Genomic DNA, 26,375 nt, shown 5'->3' on the forward strand with positions numbered 1-26,375 from the left:
ACCTCAGGGGGTGGCTTCCCACCACCATGGGAAGAAGGAAGCCAAAGCTGATGAGTCACATCCTATTCTGGGACCACCACTCTTCTCGTTTCCATGTGAAAATGGTATCTAGTGGCTTGGGGAGTGAGGAACAAAACTGCAGGGCTTGAAGAGCTCAGGGGCCCACGCTCTGTGAGACTGCAGGGATGGAACCATGGCAGCCTGGGGGGACTTCCCACCTTGCTCAGACTAATTCTGGACATGGATAGACACTAATATAGGAGGATTTAATGACTTTTCAACCAATTGCCTTGACCAGGAAAAGAATAATTAGGTCTGACACCCTGAAATTAGGGATAAAACTTGGTGTTACTGTTTTCAGCAGCGAGGTGATTTTTTGATTTGTTCTTACCTATTTCTTTGCCTACAATCAGTCTGTAAGTTTGCACAGTTAACAGAAATGCGCTGTTTCAGATGCTCTTTCACGTATATATTTACCTTGACCATCGCTCAAAGCTGCTGGAGCTGGCAGGCTGACCTTTCGCACTGGCTACTGGCCATGTTCAGTGAATAATTCTGAAGCACATTTTTACTAGGATTTTTAACATAACTATTTATTTGGGGAAGCAATTTGCATCAAGTAAAAAAAATGAAAATAAAAACAAATGTAAATACATATTTCCCCAGGAGATTAAAAATAGTCCAAAACTAATAGCCTGATCTAATTCACATAATAATCATCTCACCACATATCCACTGGGCCTAATCCTGCCCTTGCCGAGTCTCTCTGAAGTCAGTGGCTCAAGATACCTGTCTGAATCTGAGTTTACCCTTCACATCCCGGTTACAGCAGGGGAGCAGCTTTTGTCTCTATGGTGAATAATATTTTGCAAATTAGACCTCATTTAGAAGCAGCAATCCAGAGCCTGTCCTGACTCACACTCACAGGGAGCGGGTCACAGCTCCAGCAGGAAAGAACTGAGCATCATACAAAAAATAACATGAAAACTGTGACTCAAAGGGATAGAAACAGAGTTCATCAGAGATAAGGGCAGCACCCGCATTAACACGATGATCTTGGCCCTGGTGGAAGGTATTTCTCCATCCTCGTTAACTTTGCATTTGTTGCATTTTATTTATTTTTTTTGCTCCTTTTCTCTGCCATCTCCGAGGCTGAGTGTTTGCCCCATTTGACATCGATTGGCCAGTCAATACCCAAGCTAATTCTGGGCCAACTTCCATTGCGTTACTTCTCGGCTAAAGTGGGAAGGATTGAGCCAAAGTGCAAGGGCGATGCAGGATGAGGTCCCCTGCAAAGACCTTCTGCACTGCAGCCACCTGGGTTCCTGCCAGGCTCCCAGACCTGCAGGGAAAGTTGTGCCATGACTTCTGGTGCTGTGCTCAGAGGTGGGGTCCCTGTGGCCTCTGCTGCTTTTTAAGAGGAGCAGAGACAACTGGGAGCCAGCTAATGTGCTTATTGATGTACCCTGTACCTCCAGAGATGACGGAGGAGAACATTGCTTACATCCAAACCATAAGACTAGGAAATATTCACAGCGACCCCACTCCTCTACCTGGAGAACTTCTCCCAGGTGATGGAGCAAGGAGATGTTGATTTTTTCCCAACATGAATTTAAAAAAAAAAAAAAAAAGACCAAAAACCAAAAAAACAATTCAACCAAATTGTTTGTTGGGGCAGCGATACCTTTTCCACCAGCGCGTAGATATGATATAGCTTTAATTTGTATTCATCTTGCCCACTGGGGCTAGAAGATGGAGGCACTATTATGAAACCTTTTTTGAATTTGCTTTATTCACTGTTTACTATGCTGGGCTGACATGATATGATTTGTGCATTGCGGGGTCACAACAAGCTACTTGCAGGACAATTTGCTGAATCAAGAGGGTGATTGTGTCTGGTGCCAGTCAGTCGCAATTAGGGCCAGGATCAGGGAGGCCCAGAGCTTGTGTATCGTCTTGGGCAAACCTCATAGAAATCAGCTCACCTGAAACTAATTGTCACAACAGAGACCTTATGCAAATGAGCCCTAGGGTTAGCGTGGGAAAAGAAAAACTGTCGCAAAGATAGGTGACCTGCTGAGCAGGGGGTCTGTTGCTGGGGAAATCTTTGTTCAATGAGTTAAAAAAATGTTCTCATTGTTCAAAATCCAAGAAAACGTAGCAGATACTCTCACTAAGAAAGCGTGGCGAGCACACTCATCTGAAAGTCCAATAAAGTGGCAGCCAGCTTTCGAGCCTGCAATAAATTGGAAGTCTTTATTCTTTATAAGGGCTGCAGCAGGAAAATGATTTTCCTTTGCAAAGGGGCCTTTAAAGTTGAGCTGCCCGCAGTCAGCCAGCGCTTAAAACTTAAGCTGCCTGTCAAGGCCCCCGCCTGCCCAACCTGGCGGATCCCAGCAGATTTCCCAACCCGGGGTCGCAGCAGCCGGCCCGCTGGCAAACATCCCTCCTGCTCCTCCCAGAGGTGCTCCCGCAGCGGTGGGATGGACAGACGGATGGATGGACAGATAGATGAGCCTTCTTCTTTAGAAGCCTTTGGGGTTGCTGCTCTCAAGCCCCGTCTGTCTCTGCCCTCACACCCATTTCGGCCTCGAGTGCTGCAGGCAGAGCAGGGAATTAGGCACTTTTAACCACCCGACCGCTGACGTCTGAGTGCGAAAGCGGCTGCTCCCGACATGCTTCCCCCCTCGCTCCTTCCCTCTCCCTTTCTCTCCTCTGCTTCCAGCCCAGGCAGAGCAAAGCATAATTCTCAGCGAGCACATTACACAACATTTGTCTTGTTCACTCCTTCCTCTTTAACAATTTTTATGGGGGTTGCTCAACACGTTCTAAAATAGAAATGGAGACGATATAATAAAGTGCTGAACTGATGATACACATGGCAGTTTATGCTGTCAATGGCAAATTCAGAAGAAAGGGATGCAACACGCTCCAAGTGAAGAAATGTAAGCCCGTGTCCTGCAAGCACGCAGAGTTAGAGGCAGCCAGGGTGTTTCTGCATGTAAGGCTTTTCCAAAGAGGCTGACGGCGTCAGAAGGGAGATTAATTGCACGAAGAGATACCAGACAAATTTCAGAGCCATGAGCTGCCCTGCGCTATCATCGGAGGCAAAAGAATAGTTATTTTGTTTGGCTAATAATTAGATCTCTGCTTTCGATGTGGCTGCTTTAAAGGGGCGAGATGTGGATGGTATCAGATCAGCAAGTCCTGAAATTAACTTCCTACTCACCAAACATCATGAAATAAGGATGGCTTAAAAGTAATGCAGATTAATCACCAACTTTTTTTGATCTCTTTTGTCCCTTTACCACTGTCTGAAATAATTTCCACAAATAGGAGACGTTTCACAGTGGGTATGAAGTGCTCAGCTTTCACTCATCAAACTTTAATCGGAACTGCATTTTAGTTTTTGAATAAAGAACACTTAAAAAATTTAGATGCAAATTATTTTGCATTATTCATGCTCTAAGTGTCCTTGTAGATTTAAACACTTCTGAGGCCACCTTGATTCAAGTAATTACCTAGGCCCTCACTGCTCCATCATGAATAAGGTATTTTGTACAAGTAAAGTATGCACCCGATGAGCTTTTAAAGTGGCTTTACACTGAACTTGTGTATTGCTTCTCGTGCATGAGTGATTCGAACACGCGTCGCAATCTGTCTCAGGTGGGAAATCCTGGCAGAGCATCCATGAGTGACGGAACGAAGCCTGCGAGCCTCGGCGCACACTATTTCTTTGTCTTCGCCTAAGACTCTCAAAGTGATTCTCTCGCTCGAGTCTTGTGCCTCGTCTGAAAAGTCTGAGGAAGCAATAGCCGCTCGCGGGAGAGAAATGACAGTCATTTCTCACTTAACTCTTTGTTCCCCGCCCCGCTGCCCATTCTCCGGCTGCCTGCGCTCAGGCACTTAAGGCGTTCACATAAGATAATATAAGTCTCTCTACTTTTATGTAGCATTGTACATCTGCCTCCCCATCTGTCTGCTGAGCCTCCCTCACACGCCCGCGCGAGGTACCACCTGAGCGGTATTTTTCACACAATAGGACTAGCTCGGCGCTCAGCGCCGCAGCCAAAGGCTGCTCGCAGCAGGAGCCGCTGCTGGAGGGGAGGCTCGATGTATATCTGCACGTATATCCTCAGCTCAACGAGCTCGCAAGAGTTAAATTTAATTGGCTGAATCTCGTAGTTGGCGTTTGTTGCAAAGTGCCCGTGTTTTTTTTCTTTTCCAGCTACATCGCTTTGAAGAATTATAGGAATTTTATGATGTGCTATTGGAGTTCCACTGGCAGAGATTACAGTAAAGGGGTTAAAGTTGGTTTATGTTAAAAAAAATTATGCAGAAACCAATAAAAATAAACACACTCCAGTAGACTAAACTTGCTGGGCTTTTAGTTTTAGCTTAACAATAGAAGTTTAGATGAAATCCAACATTGCAGCTTTTAGAAAATTAGTTGACACTCACAGTTGATCATCTTTACTACACAGCGGTATAATTAATATTTAAACATTCTAATAATGCAGCTTGCTTTGCATGCACTTTTCAGCCCCACTACAGTATATTTTATCAGGAATAGTGCTAGCATTTTCTTAGGTAATGTCATTTTTTAAAGTTATATTTAAAATAGGATATTGGCTGCTCGCTCACTGCAAGAGAAATATCAATAGGCCAATAGGCAGGTTCTGTGCGTCAGTTTATGATTAAAGCGTGTCCTTACTGAAGACAATAGAAAATATATAAGGGGCTACTCCTTTGCCATCATCATAAAATAAATATACCCAGAGACGATGGGTTTAGAAAACTGTCTCTAGTTGTTCATTTTTCTTCATGCTATCTGTAATAAGGGGAACTTTTAATATCTACATGCGGCACAAAATCAGGCAGTGACCCACGGATCTGTGAAATACTGCACCTCTGACACCCACTCATTTAGAGCCCGAGAGCACTTAATAAAGAAGTCATGCAAGTAAAAAAAAATAAAATAAGAAAGGAAAAAAAAAATAAAAAAGGAAAACAACAAAGCCTGAAGTTTTCACATGAGTGTTGTTGGGGCTAAGGCTTCTGTCTGCCTGGCAATTTAGTAAAATGGCGAGAAGTCATCAAAATGGAAAAGGGCTGTGCCGGTTTATTTACTTGTGAGAGCCTTTTTCCTCTGCCAGGGCTGGCGGTGGGAAGGCAAAGTTGTTTCAGGTGCTTTGCTCATCAGCTTAATCCCCCTGCTTAGCGCAAGGTGCCCTTTATTCCTGGTCATGTAACTTCCAGCGGGACGGGGTGTCCTTCCCTGAGCGGCTCTGGCCTCGCTTCCAGGGTCCTGCCGCCAGCCAGAGGGGAGGCACTGGTGTCGTGACCGTCAGCCACCGCTGTCCTGTGGCTTTCCTTCAGGCAGATCCTGGGGAACAGAAAGCATTCCTCGAAAAAGAAAAAAAAAAAAAGCAACCAACACCAATGACAAGACATGCGCAGGCACATCTGATACACCCATCTTGGCTGCCCCATGGTGCAAAGAGCATCTCCTGAGCCTCCTGGCTTGAGAAAATGCCCACATCCCATGGCTTCTGGCCCTGGAGGTGTTTGTGGTGTGCCCACGGAGGTGTTTCACTGCCAGGATATCGGGTCTAGGGGCACGGCGGCCAGGGTGGCCATCCCGCTGTGCAGTGGGTCGCGAGGTGCCTCAAGTGGAGCTGAGAATCTGGCCCTGGGCTTTGTCACGTTTCGTTGCGAGTTTGAAAGCAGGCCCATTTCTATTAATACTGTTAATAAAACGCATATGTTTTGTTAGGCAAAACCGCCCTTTCATTAAAACGGAGCATAATTTCATGGTTTTTTTTTACGTTTGTGCAAAAATAGCCATTTCCCCAACATGTCACCAAAAGCAGAGTCGGGGAGTGTGTGTGCGTGTGTGCAAGGTTTCACCAAGCCACAAATATCTTCATGCCAAATACCACCAAGCAAAAGCGCTCAGCGTCTCACTGCTCCAAGCCAGTCCTCGGGCCTCATCCTAATTGCCTGGGAGGCAATGGGAGTTTTTAATTTACTCAAAAAGTAGCAGAAAAAAGGGCTTTTAAAATTTTGTACGCGTAACAACCGCAGGGCTGACGCCGTAAGACCTATAGCATGTGTGAAAACAGGCTGGGTGCTGTCGTGAGCTTTCTCCAAGCTGTGCCATACATTGCCGTGCATCATGCGCGCCTGCGGAGAATTTGGGGATGCGGTTTTAAGGGCCGGCATCGCAGGGCATGGAACAAAGTGGCATTGTAGCGGCACAGGCGCGTGGGAGCTGCCATGCCACATGCCCGCCGTCCCTTCGCAGGGCAGGGGTGGGAGTGGGAGTTTTAAGGAAACAGATAAACAGCAAGTAGAAAGTGCCTAACAGCTGCTTTAAAAAACCCGGCCACGGCTCCCAGCCTCGCTGTATCGCCACCGACACATGTAGCGAATTACGTGCTAGAGCTGCTCCGGCTCTTGCGTTTCAAGCGAGGGAAAGTAACGCCGGGAGATGCTGCGATGGAAACGCCTGTGCTTGAGATGGGAGCAAGCTGCCTGTGGTAGTTTGGCTTGCTTCTGCTTTATCGGGTTTTGTTCAGTACGGCAGTTACACACACCTTGGCTGCACACAGCTAAAAGAGTGTGATCTATTTTAAACCTGCTGCTGAGGTGGTAAAGAAGAGATAAGTTGAAACCTAGCTGCTATCTCACTTGTGCGTGTGACAGATATGTCCAGAAATGGATAAAATTAAAAGCATTTTTCATATGCTAATAGCAACCTGGATGAGGAAACAAATTTAGGGAACAGAGTGGCAAAGTCAAGAGGTTTCTATCACAAGTATATTTCTTCCATTACCTAAATTATAGGATTCCTTTCTCAAAACTGATATACGTATTTTCACTGTGTCTAAAAGAAAATTCTATAGTTCAGTTTGATTTCAGCATCAACCTTATGGCAGCCATGTGGGAGTGAGATTATGGGACATGTGGAACAAAAGTCTTCCAGCCAGAGGAGGCCTTCTGAGCATAATGATTCTTATTTAAATTAGTCTATGTTTTATTACTCAGTTGGGGAGGGGAGAAGGAAACCAAGGAAAAGAATATTTCTTTAAAACCCCAGTCACCTGAATTGTAGTTGAAGAGAAATTAGGTAGTTTGCAGCCTGCAGAATGGACAAACATTTTCATATCATAATAATTGTTTCAAGCAATCCTCATTTTTTTTTTTTTAATTTTACATTTAAATTTGTTTTTCTTGTTGGCATGCCTGCCGATTCATTTGTAAATGTGCTTTAAATTCCTTTGTATATTACAATGAATGCCACCTCTTTAAACGCTCTTAGTAATTTAGCGAACTTCTTTGCCAGTGGGTGAAAGTACAGTATTGTACACGCATAAGAAAAGGTACATTCATTATGCTTCACGTATGAAAAGGTATATTAGGAACGGTTTTGCTTAAAGTGGAGGGGTGAATGGAGGAGTCCCTGATCCATCACAGGGCTTTTGCATGTGTGAGAGCGTGTCTCTGGGAGCGCCACGTCCAGAAAGGCCGGTCAGGAACCCACCGGCAAATGCTTGCCTGTGAAACCTGAGAAGATTTCTAACAAGTAGGTAATCGTTTCAGGCCTACGCGAGGGGAGCGGGAGCTGAAAGCTCACGCCGGGGCAGGGCAGCTGTTGTAGGGAGAAATAGAGGGTTTGGGGGTCTGGTTCTTGCACCTTCTGCTGTGGCTGTCACAAGGCGACGTGCCGCGTGAGAAGGATCCTGCGAAGAGCAGGTTTGAGACCGTCCCATGACCTCAAAGCCTGTTTTGGTGTCAGGGCTGACCCTCGCAGCTGGCCACGCAACCCATTTGTGGTGAGGAATAGGCAGAGGAGAGAAAATGGGGTGTCCTGAAGAGCCTGGTGCTGTGCTGCTCCTCTGCCCAGCTCCTGCCCCTCAGCAGCCGTGGGCAGGCCCGGCTCATGGCATTTTTCGTGGTGCAGTGCATACGGCATGGGCCAGGCCCAAAGGCAAATGCTGGCCAGGTGAAGGCCACCCAGGGCAGTGTGGGTCATCAGGACCACTCGCTTCAGGTCTCAAGCCACCAGCTGGGATTTTCTGTGAGGAACAGCCCCAATATTAGGGAGAGGGCTGGCCAGAGTATGGCCAATAATCACAAGAGCTGCGAGGGTTTCAATGAGACATTCTTCTCCAAACCAGAGGTCACTCGTTTTGCACTTATTCCTTTATGTGGTTTCTGAAAGTTTAATTTTAAGGAGAGGATGTGGGTACGGTCTGTTTGTTTTCTTTCTTTCTCTTTCTCTTTCCCTTCTTTTCTTTCCGAGCTCTTTACTTCGAATTAATTTCATGGAAGCGCGTGCGAATGCTTTCCAGTGGCATGCCAGCTGTCACTTTTCGATCGGGGGAACTCAGGCTTTATTTTCGAGATGCAATTTTAAGCTTGATTCATTGTAATAAGTGTCACTGTAAGGCCGGCGAAGGAGAGTTAGCTTTCATTAACATTCTTCAATTCTGGAGCCCATCAGGAGGTAGATAAGGTACCACCGGGTCCGTCCACCTCCCCGACCACAGGAGGACAATGCCAGGAATGTTTGCAATGCGTTTCTATTTTTGTCACACCTATGTGTGGCCATCCATCTGGTCTTAATCAATCAGTCTCATCCCCGAGCTTTGCTGTTCTCCCAGCTGAAATAATACACTTCTCCATCAGAGCTCTGCCTCAAGGAGGGTCACTGCTCACCATTCCCCAGACAAGGCATATTAACAAGGCTTACATATTTGTAAACATAGGTAAACCCAGGAGGGGTGATTGGGAAGGAACATTTTGAAATATGAATATTTTATGAATAAGCCACTGTGTTGTTTACTTAGCGATATTACACAGGAAAACTTGATGAAGTACTAGAGGTAAATTTGTTTTAGCAAAAAAAAAAAAAAAAGTAAGAAAAAAAAACTACCACCACCAACAGAAATCCTCAGGAGCACAGAGACAAAGATAAATGATGAAAGAGCGAGTGATCCACCACCCTATTTAAGCAGAGGTAGCATGTATAAAATATCTTTCTGAAAGAGCAGAGAAGTGGGTGGTGAATACTGTAAAATGTGCCATTTATTTATTTAGATTGCACATCAGGAGATAAAACAAATGAAAACTCTGACTTGTTAATAATTTACATTTAAGTGGAAAATTCTTACACGCTGTTAAGATACCTCCAAGACCTGACACCGCAAATGCAAATAATTTACATTCTTTGTGCGCACAAAACTTAGCTCGTCTGGAGAAAAAAAAAAAATTCAAATATGTGTTCAGGGGGCGATGAAAACCAGGATACATTTACACTCTCATAATTACATTTATTAATTTCGGATGCCTCTTTTGAAGCATTCACAGAGCTGACCTTCCCATTCATCAGGTGTTCCTTGCTGAGAATCTGCTGGGCATACCTCACAACCTAGGAGGTAGGAGATGCAAAAAAAAAAAAAAAAAAAAAAAAGAGAGATTTCTTTTCAATAAGCAGCACTATTACTTTTCCCCTAACAGCTTATGCAAAAAGTTTTGTGGGGGAGAAAAAAGCCCAAGCAAAAAAGAGGAGTGTGCATAACAATAACTACCTCTGTCCCTTCTGTTTTTGTTCTTTTCATGTCAGGGCACTTTTTAGCCGTGCTGCCCGGGTAACTGCTCTGGAAGGTTGGAATATCTCTTGTTGAAGGAGGTTTGTGATTGAGGGCCCTCTGACACAACCTTTTGTTGCTCTGAGGTGTTTGATCCTCTTTCCCTTTCTTCTAAAACCAATCCCATCCCTTTAAAAAATGGATAACCAGCACTTCTTTTACTTATTGTCAGCTTTTGGAAAGTTGCTGTGGGGGGTGGTAGAAGTTTAACTAGTTAACCCCTTGCATGCTGACGCCGGCCAGCCGTCAGGGCTTCTTTTTCGCCCCTTGTCGGACAGGGAATATTTCCATAGCTGCGTCAGGTATGCAAATCCTCTTTTATACCCAGCCATGTGACACGCCAGCGCTGGCCCGCGGACAGTTTGTTCGCCGATCCCTCTTGTGCCTCGCTCCGTGTGGACCCGTCGGAGGGAAAACATGCAGGGGCAGGAGCTGGGAGCCAGCCCCCGAATCAGGACGGCTGCTATTCAAGTGCGCTGAAATTTCAAAATGACTCAGAGTTTTGTAGTTGCAGATTTTCTTCTCCTTCCCTGAACTGAAACTTGCGCGAGTCACTGCCGGCGCTGGCTGCTGCGATGCGCTTGGTTTTCGTGCTCTTTGAGAGCAGCGCCGAGCAGCAAGAATTCACAGAGAGTCACTCTTCAAAAGTGTGCGGCCAAATCTGAAAGTAACAAAGGAAGAGCACCTCAAAATGCGATGTGTAATAAGTGCGCTCACTCAGAGCCCTGTGATTAAAAGTGGGACTGTTTTTTTTTTGTTTTTTTTTTCAAAGGGAAGGGACACAACCCGGGCTGTGGGGAAGAAAAGCAGCTTAAATGGATTATTTAACAAAAAGCAACTTATAGCTCCTAGATAGTGACCTACATTCTGCACACAATGATGATGTTTTACGGTGGTGATAGGGTTAATAACCTAACATCATTCATGTAGTGTTTTTTGAAAATTGAATTTTACTGCTACAAAGTAAATGTAACAGCCCTCTGGAGACAATATTACAGGCACTTTATTGTTTGCTAAGCTGATGTCATCTTTCTACGGACTGACTTTAAAACAAAGGCAGAACATTTATTACAAATATCACTGTGTGAAAGGAAATCTACTGAAATATTGTTTAGAAGGTGGACTGATAAAAATGTATTAATACTTGGCTTTGATTATCTGCAAAGTTATGCCTGTGGAATGCTTTCTCGCGTGATCTCTGCTCAACATAAATGTTCGTCTTGGATATCGCACGTACTTTTTTTTAACGTAATCCATCGCTGAGCATGTGTTACTTTTAAAATGTGTTTTATAATATACTCTACAGCTCATTTATAACTCTTCACAGTTTCTTTGTAAGAATGTAAATGAGGTTTTGATCAAAACCTAAAATATTTCCCTTCAAAGCATTTTCATGTAAACAGGGCCACGTCTTCCCCACTGAAACTGGTGCAAGCACTCCCATGAGTGGAGTCACCAGGACTTGGCCCCCTTCTAGGGACACGGCTTGGCTCTGCCCTGCCTCGTGCTGTGAGTGGTCCCAGAGAAGGCACTGGGAAGGTACTGGCTATTAAGGCCAGTATTTGCTAACCTGGGTCCCCAGTCAGATGCCTACATCAAAATCTGGTTCAGCAAAGATGCTGGAGCCTGAAGATTCATGGCCTACCAGCTACGTGGGTTAAGCTTTGCGGCGTTCAGTCCTTTGAGAGCCTCGCTGTGTCCTTTCGTACCGAGTCTTAATGAAATCACCGGGTTTGAAAAGTCTAAGCTGGTTGTATATGACCCTGAGTTTTATGAGTTTTATCACTCCCATGCAGTCTTTCTAAGTACCTTTCAAGTGAACAAAATGCATTTGTCCCTTTTTAGAAGAGTAAATGATTCATTTGCAAATAATTTAATATCCATTAAAGTTTAAATTTCCTTTGTTTCCTCACTTGCAGAGTAAATCAATGAGCATTTCAAAGTAATAAGTACGATGAGGGAGAATACATTTTCATGTATCACAGTATCGCTGTTGTGGCTTTTGCAGGTGAAGGATACAAAGATGTGAACAGCTTTATGAGGACGGGTGTCTAAGCAACTGATTATCTCATCTGTGTTGAAGGAAGACTGCAAGAGAAGTGTAGGAAAGAGAGACAAATTTAGAAAGTGAGTAGTGGAGTTAGCAGTAAAACCAGTAACTTGGTAGGAGTCTGTGTTATTAGTATCACTTCTGAGGTTTCCATGCATGTAATGCACTTTGCAAAGGTGGACATCTACCTACACTGCCTAGCAGCAGCTTATATTCATACCTTCCTGCTAAATGTCAAACGCTGACAGGTTGTGGCAGTTTATATCAGCAGGATTGAAACTGGCAATTGGACTATAACAGTTTACTTTTAATATCCTCAGAGCAAAGTTTTCAGATTGCCAACAATTATCAAAGGGTGCCTTGCCTGTTCCATTAATGCTAATATTCTCAGATGTTTGAATATGATTTTGCATGTCAAGCCAATCTATCTGGCATGCTGCTGGACATCCTTTGACTGGTGCTGTGTGGCATTTTTTGCTTAATCTTTGGTGTTGCTCAGATAAATTTAGTCCTGCCATAAGCAATACTCGTTCTGACACCGACAGGATCTGCACATAGGTAGCTGACAGCAGGCTCTACTGGAAAGTTAGAAAAGAGTTCAAACTATTTTAAAATGCAATCAAGAACAGACTACTAACCTTTGGCTTAACTGAGGGTTGTCTGAACATGGCTGAACACAAATGCCCTTGTGTTCCTCTACAAAATACTTTTTAGAGCCTTTGAGGCATCTTCACAAACACTGAACAGCCTCATACTGATGTGCTGGCAAGGTAGAGCCTGTGGGTCTGACCCAAATCCTGCAGAAGTCACCCCAATGCCTTCCAGGTTAGGTGTCCCACGTGTCCTCTTCAGCCGAGCTTTAAGCTCCAAAACTCAAAGGACATAAAAGATGAGAAGGTCTCTGTGTGGGCACCGAGACTGCGGCTTTCTCCAAAGGATTTCCTTGTCTGTGAGAGATACAGAGGGAGGGAGGCACGGAGGGTTCCTGGCTCGTATCGTTGGGTGCTTCCCGAAGAAAATCAATTGACTTGTGGCCACTGATGGCAGCTCTGAGTTTGACTCACATTGGCCACTATTCCCAAGGTCTGTGAGAAGGCTATATATAACTACAATGTATAATGGTTGCTGTTAAATGCATCAGCTTTGCAAATGGATGCACTAGACATCTCCTTTCTGTCTCATGTACTACAATTGTTCCAATTGTTTGAAGTCGAGTGCTTTCTGCCACTTAGAAAGAAGTCTCTGTAATGTCTCCCACAGTAGATAAGGCCAGTTGTAATGAAAATAGAGGTGATTCTCTATTGAACCTCCAGATACAGGCAGGAGGCTGTAGTTGTCCAGCTGCTCGGCTGGGGCATTGCAGTGCTGATGCCCCTCTGCAGGGCTCTGAGGAGCGGCCAGGAGCTTGCAGGCCCGGAGAAGAGCACCAAAACCATGCCAGCAAGTGTGCACACAGAAAGGAAAAATGGGTACCTTCGTTGCAGAGGAAATGTTGAAACAGCATGCCAAGTTATACAATCAGCATTTCTTCATTATTTCAGTTGTACTACAATTCAGAAAAGGTTTGGCCTTAAAAAAAAAAAAAATCCAGCAGCAACAATGGGTATAATCACACATTTGAACGTAAGAATTAGTTTTATGCAGCGCACTAGAAAAACCAAAATCTTGAGGAACACTTTCAAAATAACCAGAGAAAAATAAACCATTCCCTATGTCAGTCTTGTTAGAGAGGGATTAAGAAACTGGCAATTATTTTGGCGACCTTAATTGTTGCTCTGCAGGAAAATATGTAATTAGAGCACGTTCGCAGGCCTGCACACCTGCAGCACATCCTACAGTATAATGTCAGCTTTCAGTGCTTGCTGGTGCCAGGTTCTATCACAACCAGGCACAGTGATGCTCTGAGAACATTTCGGACTCGTGTAATGTAGCTTCTGTGTATGAAAGAAGCAGGCATTTACACTGCCATACAATGGAGGGCATTACTGCAACACTGGTTTCATTATTTTCTGACGCCTACCTTCAGCACTGCTCTGGTTTACTCAGTTTGAGGTTTTATTGTTACGGTATAATAGTCCTGTACATTTCTGAAATTCCCTTATTATTCAGCTTATTAATACAGTACTGGCTTGATTATCAGGCTGCAGTTGTGAAGGGGAAGATTCAGCGTGCTAGCAAAGTCAGAAGCTGGGTAAATTCCTGGTATAATGGGAACAATTGTTTGACGTGCTTCAGCTAGGCTCTCTGTGTGCATATAGGCGCCGATGCCAACGTACATATGTGCGGGCACGGTGTGCGTGGCGGCGGCCGTGCCTAAAAAGAGAGTGAGAAATGTTGGAAGCGATCGCTGATTTTGTGACAGAACAGGGAAAATTCCTTCCACGATGCCCCTTGCCTTCCTCTTTTCCCCGCACGGCTCCTCTGAAAAACTCCCGAGCTCGGGAAAGCGAGTTAAAATAAAGGAGCGGTGGAGGGAATAACTGTCTCGCAGCTAAATTCAGTAATCTGGCACGCTGATAGTTAACAGACTTCTCCCCCTAAGGGAGATACACTGTATTTTGCTATCTGACATGTTGTCATATATAAAGAAATCAATTGGTAATTAAATGATGCACCTTGTGAAGATGACAAAAGGCATTTGGTTGCGAGAAGAGAACTGGGTTGTGAGGGGTTTGTAATGAAGGCCTAATGACTATTCATAAGAGATTTTCAGTCCGTTGATCCACTTGACTGGAAAGTTCTGCCCTGGAGAGTTAGTGCTGTCAGATTCTCTCACCTCAGAAAGCCGCCGCGATCGACGGTGTGGAGTATGAGCGAGAAATTATCTAGTTGTTGCTCCAGGCCTGTCTTAGGTCACATGCAGAAGGCACACATCTGGCTTCCTGTAGGTGCAACCTCGGGACATAAACTTTGACTAATTTTTAAACTATAAATATGTAAGGCTGACACTGAATAAGCTACCTTTTATTCATGTTTTCATAAATTTTCTAGCGCGTTAAAGCCTTGTGCGGAGCTACCATTTTGGACTCCTTGGCTTCTGCTCTTCCCACAACAATGTCGTTTTCCTTTCCTCCGACAAATGACATTTTAAGAAATTTCTGTGGTGCAGATGGTGCCCACGTTGCCTCCCGTCTTCTCGTGTAAGACCGATGGACCAGCCAGGGTTGTTTTGGTAGGGTCACCTACGGAGAGGACCTGATAGAGATGTCAGGAGGCATTACAGGGTCTCAAAGCAGATTTTGCCCCTAGTGGAGCTTTTTCTTGGTATGTATTTCTCCGGTCACTAACACTCCGGGTAACCATACCAGACCATCGAGTGTTTCCTCCTCCGAGGGATTTCGTGATCTTTTCCTTCTGCAGGAGGTCCCCTGGATGGCAACTGCTTGCAGTTGGCACTCCAGGAGGCAGAAACCCACAGACCTTTGAGGAGAAAGTGTCCTACTTAAAGGAAAGGTGCCAAGAGCTGCACCCTAATTGCTGAGACTACAGAAATGATCACCTTTTACACGTCCGTCTCCAGCATTGCACTCTCTTGAGTGCATAAACCTCTCTCGTACCTTATAAGTAAAACTGAAAAGGAACAAATTGGCTCTAGGAAGCTTCTCCGAGGTACGAGGTGTTGCCCTATGTTGATCAAGTCCAGCACAGCTCTTGGGTGAGAGCCCTGAGCTCTGCACATATTTGCTTTTGAAAAGTGGCCATCCACATTATCTTATCAGGCAGCTCACCTTATCAAAGGTAAACATATTTACCACCTCGTTAAAGGTTCTTTGCACCAGCACTTGAAAGCAGTATTTGTGGACAAAAACCTGTCAAAGTCACTGAGACAGATGGACAGGAGGACGTTATGGCAAACTTTGGAGGCTTCAAATCTGTCAATAGTGAAGCAGCAAAGTAATTCAATACATTATGCATATTTGAGGAGGCCTCATTGGTGTTTCCTTCTTGCGTATTGTGGTTACTGAATTTTGCTGATGTGTTTGCCGGAGCTGACAAGGTAGACCAAATGAATGGACAAATGCCAAAAAAACAATTATGTTTATTAATGTACATTGATTGCTTGTTTAGGATATAAAACAAATTAAAAAATACATTAGTATTTAAACCTTCTTTTTATAGCTGGCCTAATGACTACAAGTAATATAGTGTCTAGTAAAGGACAGTCTACAGTACCTATAACTCCTGCCTTTATTGTCATATTATTTGATCCAAATTTAAAAGGATGTTTCTCTCATCATTTCTTTAAATGACGATCTGTCTTATTTTTAAATATATAGGCCTTAAGCTGACTCATTAAGGCTACAGTCAGCCACCCTTGTTTACCTTGAACCCAACACTGGCCTTAGTGGCAAACTTCCCCCAGCCCCGTGCTGCCTGCCCACACGCACTTGGCTTGGGTGGAAAGTGTGGTGGTGCCCCATCGGCATGGGGTGGTAACATGCCCCAAAATAGCACCTGCCTGCCCCAAGGAAGGACAGTTGTGCACCAACACGAGGCAAATCAAGCCTTTGCCCATTTTTGCTTTTTTTATTTTTGTCCCCATTTCCACCATCCCCTTAGGCTGGCAGCAAGTTGAGGAAGTCTTTCTCCCTCTTCACCACATTCCTATGTACGTACCTAAGACCCACCATGCATCCTCCATCAACGTACAGCATTTAACTGGGGGCTGACTGATACAGGGGAGAGGCGTCTGGGATTACATCCCAGGACTGTTTACAGCACAAGAAGTTGCTAAATAATTTTACAGTATCTCTTTTAAGTCTGAGCAAGAAAGTTATAGCACTTTAAGTTGAGGGCAACATCATTCAGAACGGTCTTAGAAGTACTGCCAAATAGCAAAGTGAAAGCCATAAAGTAAACATGACTTAGCGACACCTGGACCTTTCAGGTTTTATAGCAATTGTTTATAATGTTGGACTGGCCTCTAAAATATGTCTGCAGAAACAGTGCCGGGGCTTTATTTTACCTAACTCGCTCATTCTTTATGTTCCACCCAGGTTCTACCCTTCATTATTTGCGCTCATTTAAGTACTTGTGTTTCCTTCCCTTGCTCTTTTACTTGGCGTTTTATTCACTAGCAGAGGCTGTGACGTAGATTTAGCAGCATGGTTTCCACATTTAACGGGTGTCTTTCAGAATTCCTCAGCATTATCAGTGCGTATGGTTTTGAATGTGGCTAAACTGGCTCCAAAAGACATTTTTGCCATATTTTAGGGTCTGTTCAGAAAAGAAAAGTAGAGATGATGTTGTCTCAAACAGCAGCTAAGATTTTTTTTTTCTTTTTCTTTTTCTTTTTTTTTTTTCCTTTTTTTAAAGGAATTAATTCCAAATCCACAAAAAGTTCCCATAAAATGTTTTTTTTTTGCTGCTCTGTTGGAAACTATTCTCATACAATGCCCCTATAAACCTACCTCGATACTACCAGGCCCTATTGGAACTAATGGGGCTTGACAGTTCTTCAGTTAAAAATTATACATGAGGGTCACTTTCCCTTAAATTATCTATTGTATGCCAGCTGTTCACAACTACAATGGTCTTACTTTCTTCCCATTGCCTAAAATGGTTAGCTTCACTGCAAAGCTGTCGCGACTGTTACTGTAGATAGCTTTTAAAGGCACTACTTCATCCCGAGCAACACCTTGATGGCAACACTAATTTCAGATAGATTTTTATCGGGTCCAGGGAATGTTCGGATCGGTCATTTTGCTTGTTTCGTGTCACAGCACTTGAGTTATATCATAATTTCTCATTTGCTGTACAACTTTATTCTATTTTTACGCTTCTGAGTGATGCTGCTTTAAGTGCCCATGAGTGGTACTTCCGGACCAGGAGCACTATCAGAGGCAACCTCAGGCAGATAAAACTCCTTGTCTTTTTGTTGGGGAGGGGAGAAAGGGTCATCGTCAAGTGCTGGTTTTTCTTTTTTTTTTTTTTCTTTTTTTCTTTTTTTTTTTCCTCTTGCCTATTAAAACTGAAGCTACTGCAGCTTTTTTCATCAAGAGAGACCACACTTGGGTCATGGTTATTTCAGAATCAAAGCCTTCATCCTCAAACACTTCTCGTTACTTGCTAAAGACTGCAGTGGTCATCTTTGGGCAGTAATTAGAAAGCCTGACACTTTTAAAGGATGCCTGTAGAATGAAATATTCCTCAAAGTTTTTTCGGTCCTGATTTGAAAATGAAAAGCAACTAACTTTCCTGGGCTGCTTCGTACTTAAATAAACCTGCCACCCTTATTTCCATAGATTAATGAAAAGTGGAAAATGCATGGCAAAGGTTTATGCTCACACTCTTTTCTGCCTTATCGGGGGCATTCTTTTTAATTATAAGATAAGTGTGATTTAGTAGTCATTTTTGAAACCTGGCAGAGCTGCCTCATCTGTAGCAGCGTTTGATTTCGGCGTACACACGATGACCCACACTTTCTATACCTCTGAGCAATTAAGCAGCGTAGAGCCCGCGCCTAGCTGCAGTGGAAACCTGGCGCAGCTGCATATTGATGCTTAGCATTAATTCATTTAAAAACCTGGTCACTGATCCACAGGCTGCGGCAGCTGGACAAGATCACATATTGGTTGCAGTTACACGTTTCTCCCGCTCCATTATGTGATCTTTCAGGGGCTGGGTGCATTAATATGCAACTGTTCTGTTTTCTTTCAGCTGGCTGGTAAACTCTTTAACCAGTCGAACAGAGTTTGCAATTGTTGCGGCGCTGAGTGGGTGGATAGGAGCCGGGGCCGCAGCCTTGTCCAGTTGTAGATAGAATAAAATTGACAATGATGCAATGGAGCTGGCATCTGGACAACTCTGTGGGATGAATGGCACTGCTCTCGCGGTCCCTCCGGTGGTTGTATGCCTTGTAATAGCTAGCGTAGGAAGGGTGGTGAAAATTGATATGCACTATTACTACATGTATAAAACTTAACACTGGGGCCATAGCACAGGTGGGGGGTTCCTGTTTATTGATTTTTATTACTTTGTTAGAACATACGGCTAATGCCTTTATACTCCGGGAGCTCTGGGAGTGCTCACCTCAGGTAATAAACCTTTCTGTACTTTGCAGGAGTTCACGATTTACACGGGGGCTGGCGTTGTGCTATGCAAAGCCGTGCCTCGCTCTTCCCTCTCCCTCTTGTACCGAGCAGCTGAAAGGGAAAAGGAGACAACTTACTGCGGTTATTGAGAATTTTGAAAACTGCCCGTTCCTGCTATGGAAATGGTCCTTATTCTAATTACTCATATTTCCAAGAAAATTAGTCACACAAACTTATGTTATGTGTTGTCTCAGAGGTTGAAAGCAAATTAGGTTTCCAATAAGACAGTACATCAAACAAAGTAGCATGTTCTTGATGCAGATGACTTTTTTTTTAGAATTATGGTTGGACACTTTTGGCAGACAGATTGTCTTTTACTCTATCAAAATGACAGTTTCTTTTGTAACTGCTACATTCATAATTAGAAGGAGAGAAGCAATCTGCCCAATTTAATATACTAAAAGAAGTTTAGTGTCTTGTGCTAGTAATTTCATTATTTTAAAATATGAATTAATTGTCTTAAAATAATATTGTTAGAAGTATAACTAGTAGGATTATGGAGCTAATTCTCTTCTTTTTAGAGAAAATCAAAGCTCCTATTAATGCACTTCAGGCTAGATTGGGATTTAAGGTTTCTATCAGGTGTGCGATTCGGGGGAAGAGGCCGGGGGGTGAGCGAATCTTTAATGCAAAATTCCTCCGTACAAAACCCAGCTCTCGGAGGTTTACTGTAAGCTTGCAGAGCTTAACTCGGGGTAATGAATGAGCAGAACTCGATGGCTGAGCGGAGCGGGAACAGAAGAAAAGGCCTTTCACCCCGGGTTCATGCGCTTGCCTCGCGGAGCTGGGTGCCAAGCGGGCTGCCTTTTTGTGCGCGAGAGGAGTTTCACACACAGTCCCCGAGCTTGCTTTGTTCCCGGGGCTGATATAATGGTTATTTTATCGCCAAAAATTGTGCCGCTTTGCAAAATGCAAGGTCTCCAGTCCCGATCCTGTGGTCAGGATTCACGGGCGTAAGATGTAAGTCAGCAAAAAAACAGGCCTCAAAAAAAAAAAAAAAAAAAAAAAAGTTTACACGTTGTTCAGAAACAAAATTAACCTTGAAAGTTTAACTTTCTCCCGGGAAATGCAATCCTGACCCGGGCCGTACTTTGCACTGCATTAAAAGAGCAGATAACTTTTAATTTCTGTTAAAAACCCACGTGCCCCTCGTCAGCTCAAGGTAGGCCTGGGTAAGCCTGCACTGTCCCCCCGGTGGCCTTGAGACTTTCGTAGCCGCTGTGCAACGAGCTGAGAGTTTCGGGACAGCACCTGGCCCAGGAGGGAGCACACCCGTGGGGACAGATCTGGGTGCATCTAACTGGCACCCATTTGGGCCCATCCTCTAGGGGATGAGGCCATCCTGGCCTCTCGGTAGGGCCACACCACCGAGGGATTGGGGTGAGAAGGGCCGGGTGTCCCCAGCTGTGAGGAGATGATGGAGCACCCACGCAGCGCTGTGGCCGGGGCTCCCCTGTCAATACCGCATTTAGAAAAGGGAAAATACAGAAGGTTGAAAGAAAGGGAAAATACTCGTAGGCCTGAGGTCTGAGGCCTCATTCCACATCCCTTATTTTACCTCTTAACCACGGGCAATGCCTCTGAAACTTAAAAAAAAAAAAAAGAAGCGTAAAAAAAAAATGCATTTTTAACAGAGATGTTTTCTCTGCAAGGAGCTTCCTCCTCTTGGTGCTCTTCCCTTCTGCCTGGTATCAGCCAAGTCCCTGCCCTTTGCCATCAGCTCCATAGGAAAACAGCTGCAGAAAGACTTATCCTGACCGGAATAAAATCATTATGACACAGCAAACCCAAACATGACGTGTGGTTTCAACAGCCTCTTATGCCCAGCTCTGCGTTTCCTTTTGGCTGCGAGGATAAGGCTTCTCCACTCGCTGAGGACCAGCCTAATATGAACATTTCGGCTGACCGTGAGCCACAAGCAGATAGGGCGAATTTTGAGCCATTTTAAGCTCCCCACTTGTTCTGAGGCAGACTGCAGAGGTGGTGTTACTCCACATGGCAGCGAGCAGCTTCTCATGGGCACTGCCACACACAGAAACAAAAATCCATGCTAAAAGAGCAGCGGTTCCATCCCCTAACAGAGTGTTTCTGGTGCCACCAAGCCTTAATTTTGCCCTCTTTTGCATAGATTGAGTGAGACACCTGGTAGGAAAAAAAAAAAAAAAAAAAGAAAGAAAAGAAAAAGCTAGAGTATACAGGTTCAGGCTCAGAAGATGGGATTTCCTGAACTCAAGCACTTGACTTTGCCACCTCGAGGGCCAGCATCACGCAGCCGCAGTGCTGGCCCCATATCTGCTCAGCCCTGCATGAAGCTTCTGGTTTTGCCCCCGGCGCCCCAGTGGTGAGCAGGGCAGACCGCTTCTCCTTTCCCTTTCCAGGGGTCTTGCAGAAGAGGAAGAATTGTGGGGTGAAGATTCCAGGGCACGGCCAGGCCAGCTTCCCCTACTCCCCCTTGCACCTCCTGACACAGCCATGCAAATGCTGCTGCTGGGGCAAGCTGGGCTGTAGGATGCTTGTGTGCGGTTGTTAATTTGGCATGTGACTGCCGTTCTCCTGAGGAAGGCAAATGCACAGGCAGCGTGCATTTAGGGCCTCTATCTGGGAGAAGGCGTGCAGAAGGCATGTCTCCAGCCCCAGGACATCGTCCTGGCCGTGGTTTGAGGGCTCACACTGAACAATGGAGGTCTCAGAGCTCTTTAGAAAGGACAGTCAGATGTTTTTCCTAACAGAAAATGCCCGTGGTTTAGATGTACGGGTCACTGCTAGCTCTCCCGCTAATACTTTCTGCTCAATACATACCAAAGGGGAGAGCAGTCAGAGGCATGCCTATCCCTGGGACAGGGCCAAACGTTCATTTCAGTAATGCTATTTACTGGGAGACATCTTGGTTAACGGAGCTTTATATTTCGTGAAATCGCTCTCGGTTATCTAGTTTTACCAACACACATCGTGTTTGCACTTTTTTTCTCCAATTTTCACATCCCCCCGCACTGGTCATGGGGCATCGCTGAGCTGGAGGCTCGGGTCCTGCATCTCCTTGGCACGTCCCACGGCGGGCACCGAATCCAGCCACCAGGCCACCAGCTCGGAGGGGCAGCTCTCACCTGTCTTTAAAGCCGGTAGGCTTCTGCAAGCATCTCAAGGGTTTCACATCTAGCACCACGTGCAGGAAGCACTGCAGCAGCCCGGGTACTTTTCCGTTTCTCACCGGCGCCAAGCTGCTCCGCGCACTCATCTCTGTACGTGCAGGCGCCGGGGCTGGAGGGGCGGCTTCTCACAGCTCCGTCGGTGACCCCGAGCATCTGCCTAACCCTGAAGCGTACACAAACCTCTTCTGACTCGGGTTAGACGGCAGGGGGATCATTTTTGCTGAGCTCTTCTGGAAAACGTGTTTGTGGTAGCTCTAGGCCAATAATTTTGTTTTCTAAGCGTTCTTACCTTGCTGGTTTATGCACTCCCAGCATCTGCCTGGTCACCTTCTTTCCAGCAAACAATGCTGGATTTCCCCTTGATATTGAATGCATCCGAGGTTGGCTCTTTTATCACTTTTCTTCCCGGTCTTGCAGAATTGCGGAGTCTTCCTCCTTTGTCTGGGGAAGGAGCGGCGCTGAAAGCATTTCCACCTGGATGTTTAAATTATTTAAGTTGCAGGAACCAGACCTTTTCCCTCCTGAGTAGTTGTGGGTTTTAAAGGCTAAAATTGCTTCATCATGCCAAAGTGAAAGTATGCATAAATTATTTAGTTAAACCTGAGAAAATACAGACTTTTCTCAGTGATCTTTCAAGGGCTGCCTACTTAAATTTCAGAAGAATGGGCAGGGGTTTCTCCCTCTCTCTTTCCTCTTTCTTTCTCTCGAAAAATATTTTAAGTACCTATTCAGCCTTTTCTGAGATAAAGCTGGGACCAAAAATCGGAGGGCTGGGCTTCGAGCAAGTGTTTATAATAGAAAGTAAAACGCTGGAGAAATCCTGAGCGCCCGTACTTCATCGCGGGCGCCTCATTCCCTCCCCAGGGCAGGTAGCAGCCTGCGGTGCCCGCAGCCGATGCCACACAGGGCTGGTGGCAGCAAAGCCCTGGCGGCCTCTGGTTATCAGGAAGTTAGGGCTCGGCTGTAAAAACAGAGGGGCGATTTTTTTTTTTAAACGGCTTGCAGCCGACTGCTTTTTCTTTAATTTATGAACTTTGGGCCAGCTTGTGGCATGCTTGGTACTTTGCACTCCAGAGGTGGCTTGCTGAAGGCAGGCTAGAGGAAGGTGGTGTTTGGTCCTCCTGTACCAGAACCCGACCCTTTTTATTTTAAGGTGTAAGCTGCTGGCATTGAAGCTAACGGGCTACAAGGGAGCAGGAGTGGAGCTAAAACCCCTCCGGGATCCCAGAGGACCCACCAGCACGGGACCTGGCTCTGTCAACACGCAGAGTTTACAGGACGGGTCCCCCGTGTAAGGAAATCTGATCTTTCCCCGGCTGATGTCAATATTTCTGTCATTGGCTCTGGGATCTAGATGAGGGTCAGATACAGGTATGTGAAAGCGAGGGGGGAGAAACGAGACGTTTCCCTGCGAAGGCAGTTATTTGTTTTACCGCGTGTTTCATGCTCCCAGGCTCCGTGTGTGGCAGTGCAACGCCTGTGCAAAACGTGAGGAGTTATCCGAGGGGCAGGGCTGCTGCAGGATCAGGTTTGCATTTTTTTGCAAGCAAACTCATTTGGCCTTGCCGAGGTTTAACAAATAGACAGATAGGTAAATAAATAAAGCGAGAGTAAAATAAAACAAAATAATAAGGCAAAATAAACAAAACACGAAACAACGTGAAGTTCAGAAATGCTCCGGGTAGGGAGCAGGGGCTTGCAGCCAGCCCCTCGCCCTGCCCTTGGTGCAGAAAGCGAGACGGGGACACGGGCTGGGAGCTGGAGGGCGGCAGCAGCCGCGTGCAGGAGGATAAAGTGTCAGGGCTCCAAAGGGGTCTATCAGCCGGTGATTCATTACGTGAGAGACACTGACACCGTGCATGGCAGTGACTTCATGTTTATGGGATTGTGGCGTGCCCTGCAATGAATATGTGTTTTCAGAATGAATATAGACACCAAAATCCCTTCCGTTTTTAGTCAATGGAGCCCTTACAATCAATCAGGTAGATGATACCATATGTGCAAAACCAATAGAGATCACAAAAATACATATTTATCCAAGCTGGTCCTTCAAGCTGTTGTGGTAAGTCAGATAAATTTTGCATGTTTTTGAAACTGGAACAGCGACAAGCAGAAATCTGGAAAGGATGTTAGGAACTATTTTCTAATATAAATCCTGCTTAAATGCTAGAAACTCCCCGTAGTTTCTTCTGCAAACTCCAACACACTCGAATCAACAGTTTTGTTTTCTTTTTCTTTATCTATTTTTTACTTTAAGAGAAAAATCTTTATTTTTTTCTGGAAAAAGAGGCTTGGGAGAAACAACTTTGTAGTGGTGATGGATGAACTTTGGAGTTCAGCAAGAGAAGGGAGACAGGAGCCTGCGCTCATGCAACTGGAAGGGAGGGGGGAAATAAATTGTTAAAAATCACAGTGTGAGATGGGGAATCTACTGTAACTGCAAATCTCATTGCTTTGGTTTAGTTTCTGCCACAACCTGCACATTAGCATTTTCTCTCTCTGAATTATTGTGAAGATTTGTATTATATGTAATTACAATACAAAGAGGCTCTGCCAGATAAAGCTATTTGCTGAAGTACTGTTTTCAAAAAACACAGAGTCCTTTCACACTTTAACTTACACCTTTTCATTACCTGCTAATAAAAGTACAGGGGATAGATTTGCCTAAACATGTCTTGCTAAGAACATTAACCCCATGGGTAACTCTGGCCTTTTGAGATACAAGCTTTAAATTTTAATAACAACATCTCCTTAAAAAACTAACTAACTAACTAAATAAAAATAAAAGTCAAGCAAAGATACCAAACTATTTTTGCCCCTTTTTGCCAATGTTGTAAGCGTCCTCGTACCGTAGATAACAGAGTTAAGTATAGAAAATGCATTGTGGCCAGGCTCCCGGATTCACTACTGCCATGTGAATTATAAATCTTACAAACAGGGGTGATACATCATTTTTTATTAAACTTATAACATGACTGCTGCACAAATAGTGTTTACATAGAAGGGTATACATTTAATTTACTCTCTGGGAACATTTCTAAAGAATATAAATTGCATTTTGAAAGCTTCCTTCCGCATAAAGTTCATCAATTTTTTTTTTTCTTTCTTTTTTTTTTTTTTTTTGGGGCATTTTAATTGAAGCCTCCAAACTGTGTGTCCTTACTCACAGTATCAAAGAGCAAATATCTGTTGTGTGGTTATAAAATCAACTCTAATTTTCCTACCATGAAGTAGCAGATAATCAGCCTGTAAATTTTACCTACATTACTGGGAGGATGTGGAGCTATAAATTCAAAACAGTATGCAGGTTGGTGAAAATTGAGGTCTAGGCAGCAATGCATGTCCATAAACTTTTCTCAGGTTATTGGAATAGAACAAATCAAAAGCTGTTCCTGGTTGTATGATATTCTCTTTTGATAGACCGGGCTGCTTGTTGTTAGCAATCCAAGTGCAGAGGTTAGTCAGAGCAGAATGTAATTTCTAGCAATCTGACAGACCTGCGGATTGAAGCGGCAGGTTTTCCCTTCCGATTTCAGGGAATTGCTTCTTACTGTGACAAATGATTAGCTGTTATCTCTGACTGAATTTGATTTCTACAAGCAGCTGAGTCAGGTAACTTTGCAGCATTTGAGGGGGTTTTACAGGAAATGAAATCAGCTCCCTAGTCACATGCAGACCAAATGAAATCTTCTCGTTGGGGTAAAATTGTGCTTTTGGTTAACTACGGGCAGGTTTACCAAACACACATCTATATGTTGATGACTGGATGATTTTTTTTTTAGCATCCCAGTCAAAGCTGCGTGTCCCTGGTCTGAGTGCCAGTGGGGATGGAGGGTGCTGAGGGTAAAGTTAAAGCTGTCGGCGCCAGATGTGCACCGCAAACAAAGGTACCCAGGGTGATGTGGCATAAACTACGGTTACTAAATTTGGCTCTGCATTGTTTCCACACAAGGGAGCGAATTGTGATGTTAATCAGATTAGACTCATTAAGGGGAAAAAAAAAAAACACCAACCACCCTCGCCCTTGCACAACGCCTTCTGCATCGCTTAACCCCACGCGGGAGACAGAGGTGTTGCTGCTGCAAGCATCCTGTGCCCGCAGGTGAAATCCCCCAGCTTGGCCCCTTGTGTTGTGGAAAACAGTGCTTTTTGGGTGGAAAATACCCGAATTAGGTGAAAAACAGGGGGATGGGGTCAGCAGGAGGCCGGGATGCTTTGGGGAGTGCTCTGGGAGGGCCGGATGCTGCTGCCTTCATATTAGAGTGGTGTGTGCATGGCTGTGGCCATCTGATGTGCCAGTCCTAATGCTGGTCATTTGCACAAACTGCCTTGGTGTGCCAAAAAAAAAAAAAAAAAAAAGGGTTATCTTGCTTCTTCCTCATGAAACTTGTTTGCACGTTCCCTGCAGAATGCCCCGACGGCCCCT

The 26,375-nt window shown here is 44.7% G+C and overlaps 1 protein-coding gene across 5 annotated transcripts in view; it reads left to right on the top strand.

Annotated features, from left to right (window-relative positions):
- The window catches only part of ZEB2 (zinc finger E-box binding homeobox 2), a 111,831-nt gene that overhangs the window by 28,895 nt on the left and 56,561 nt on the right, over positions 1-26,375 (top strand). The window contains exon 3 of one of the 5 annotated variants that reach the window (XM_038182515.2): positions 11,665-11,783. The exons of the other annotated variants lie outside the window; for them this stretch is intronic. The gene's annotated coding sequence lies outside the window, so the exon portion shown is untranslated. The remainder of the gene's footprint in view (positions 1-11,664; positions 11,784-26,375) is intronic. 5 annotated transcript variants of the gene reach the window in all.

This window comes from Anas platyrhynchos, chromosome 7 (assembly GCF_047663525.1).
Source record: "Anas platyrhynchos isolate ZD024472 breed Pekin duck chromosome 7, IASCAAS_PekinDuck_T2T, whole genome shotgun sequence".
In the NCBI taxonomy this organism is placed as follows: Eukaryota; Metazoa; Chordata; class Aves; order Anseriformes; family Anatidae; genus Anas; species Anas platyrhynchos.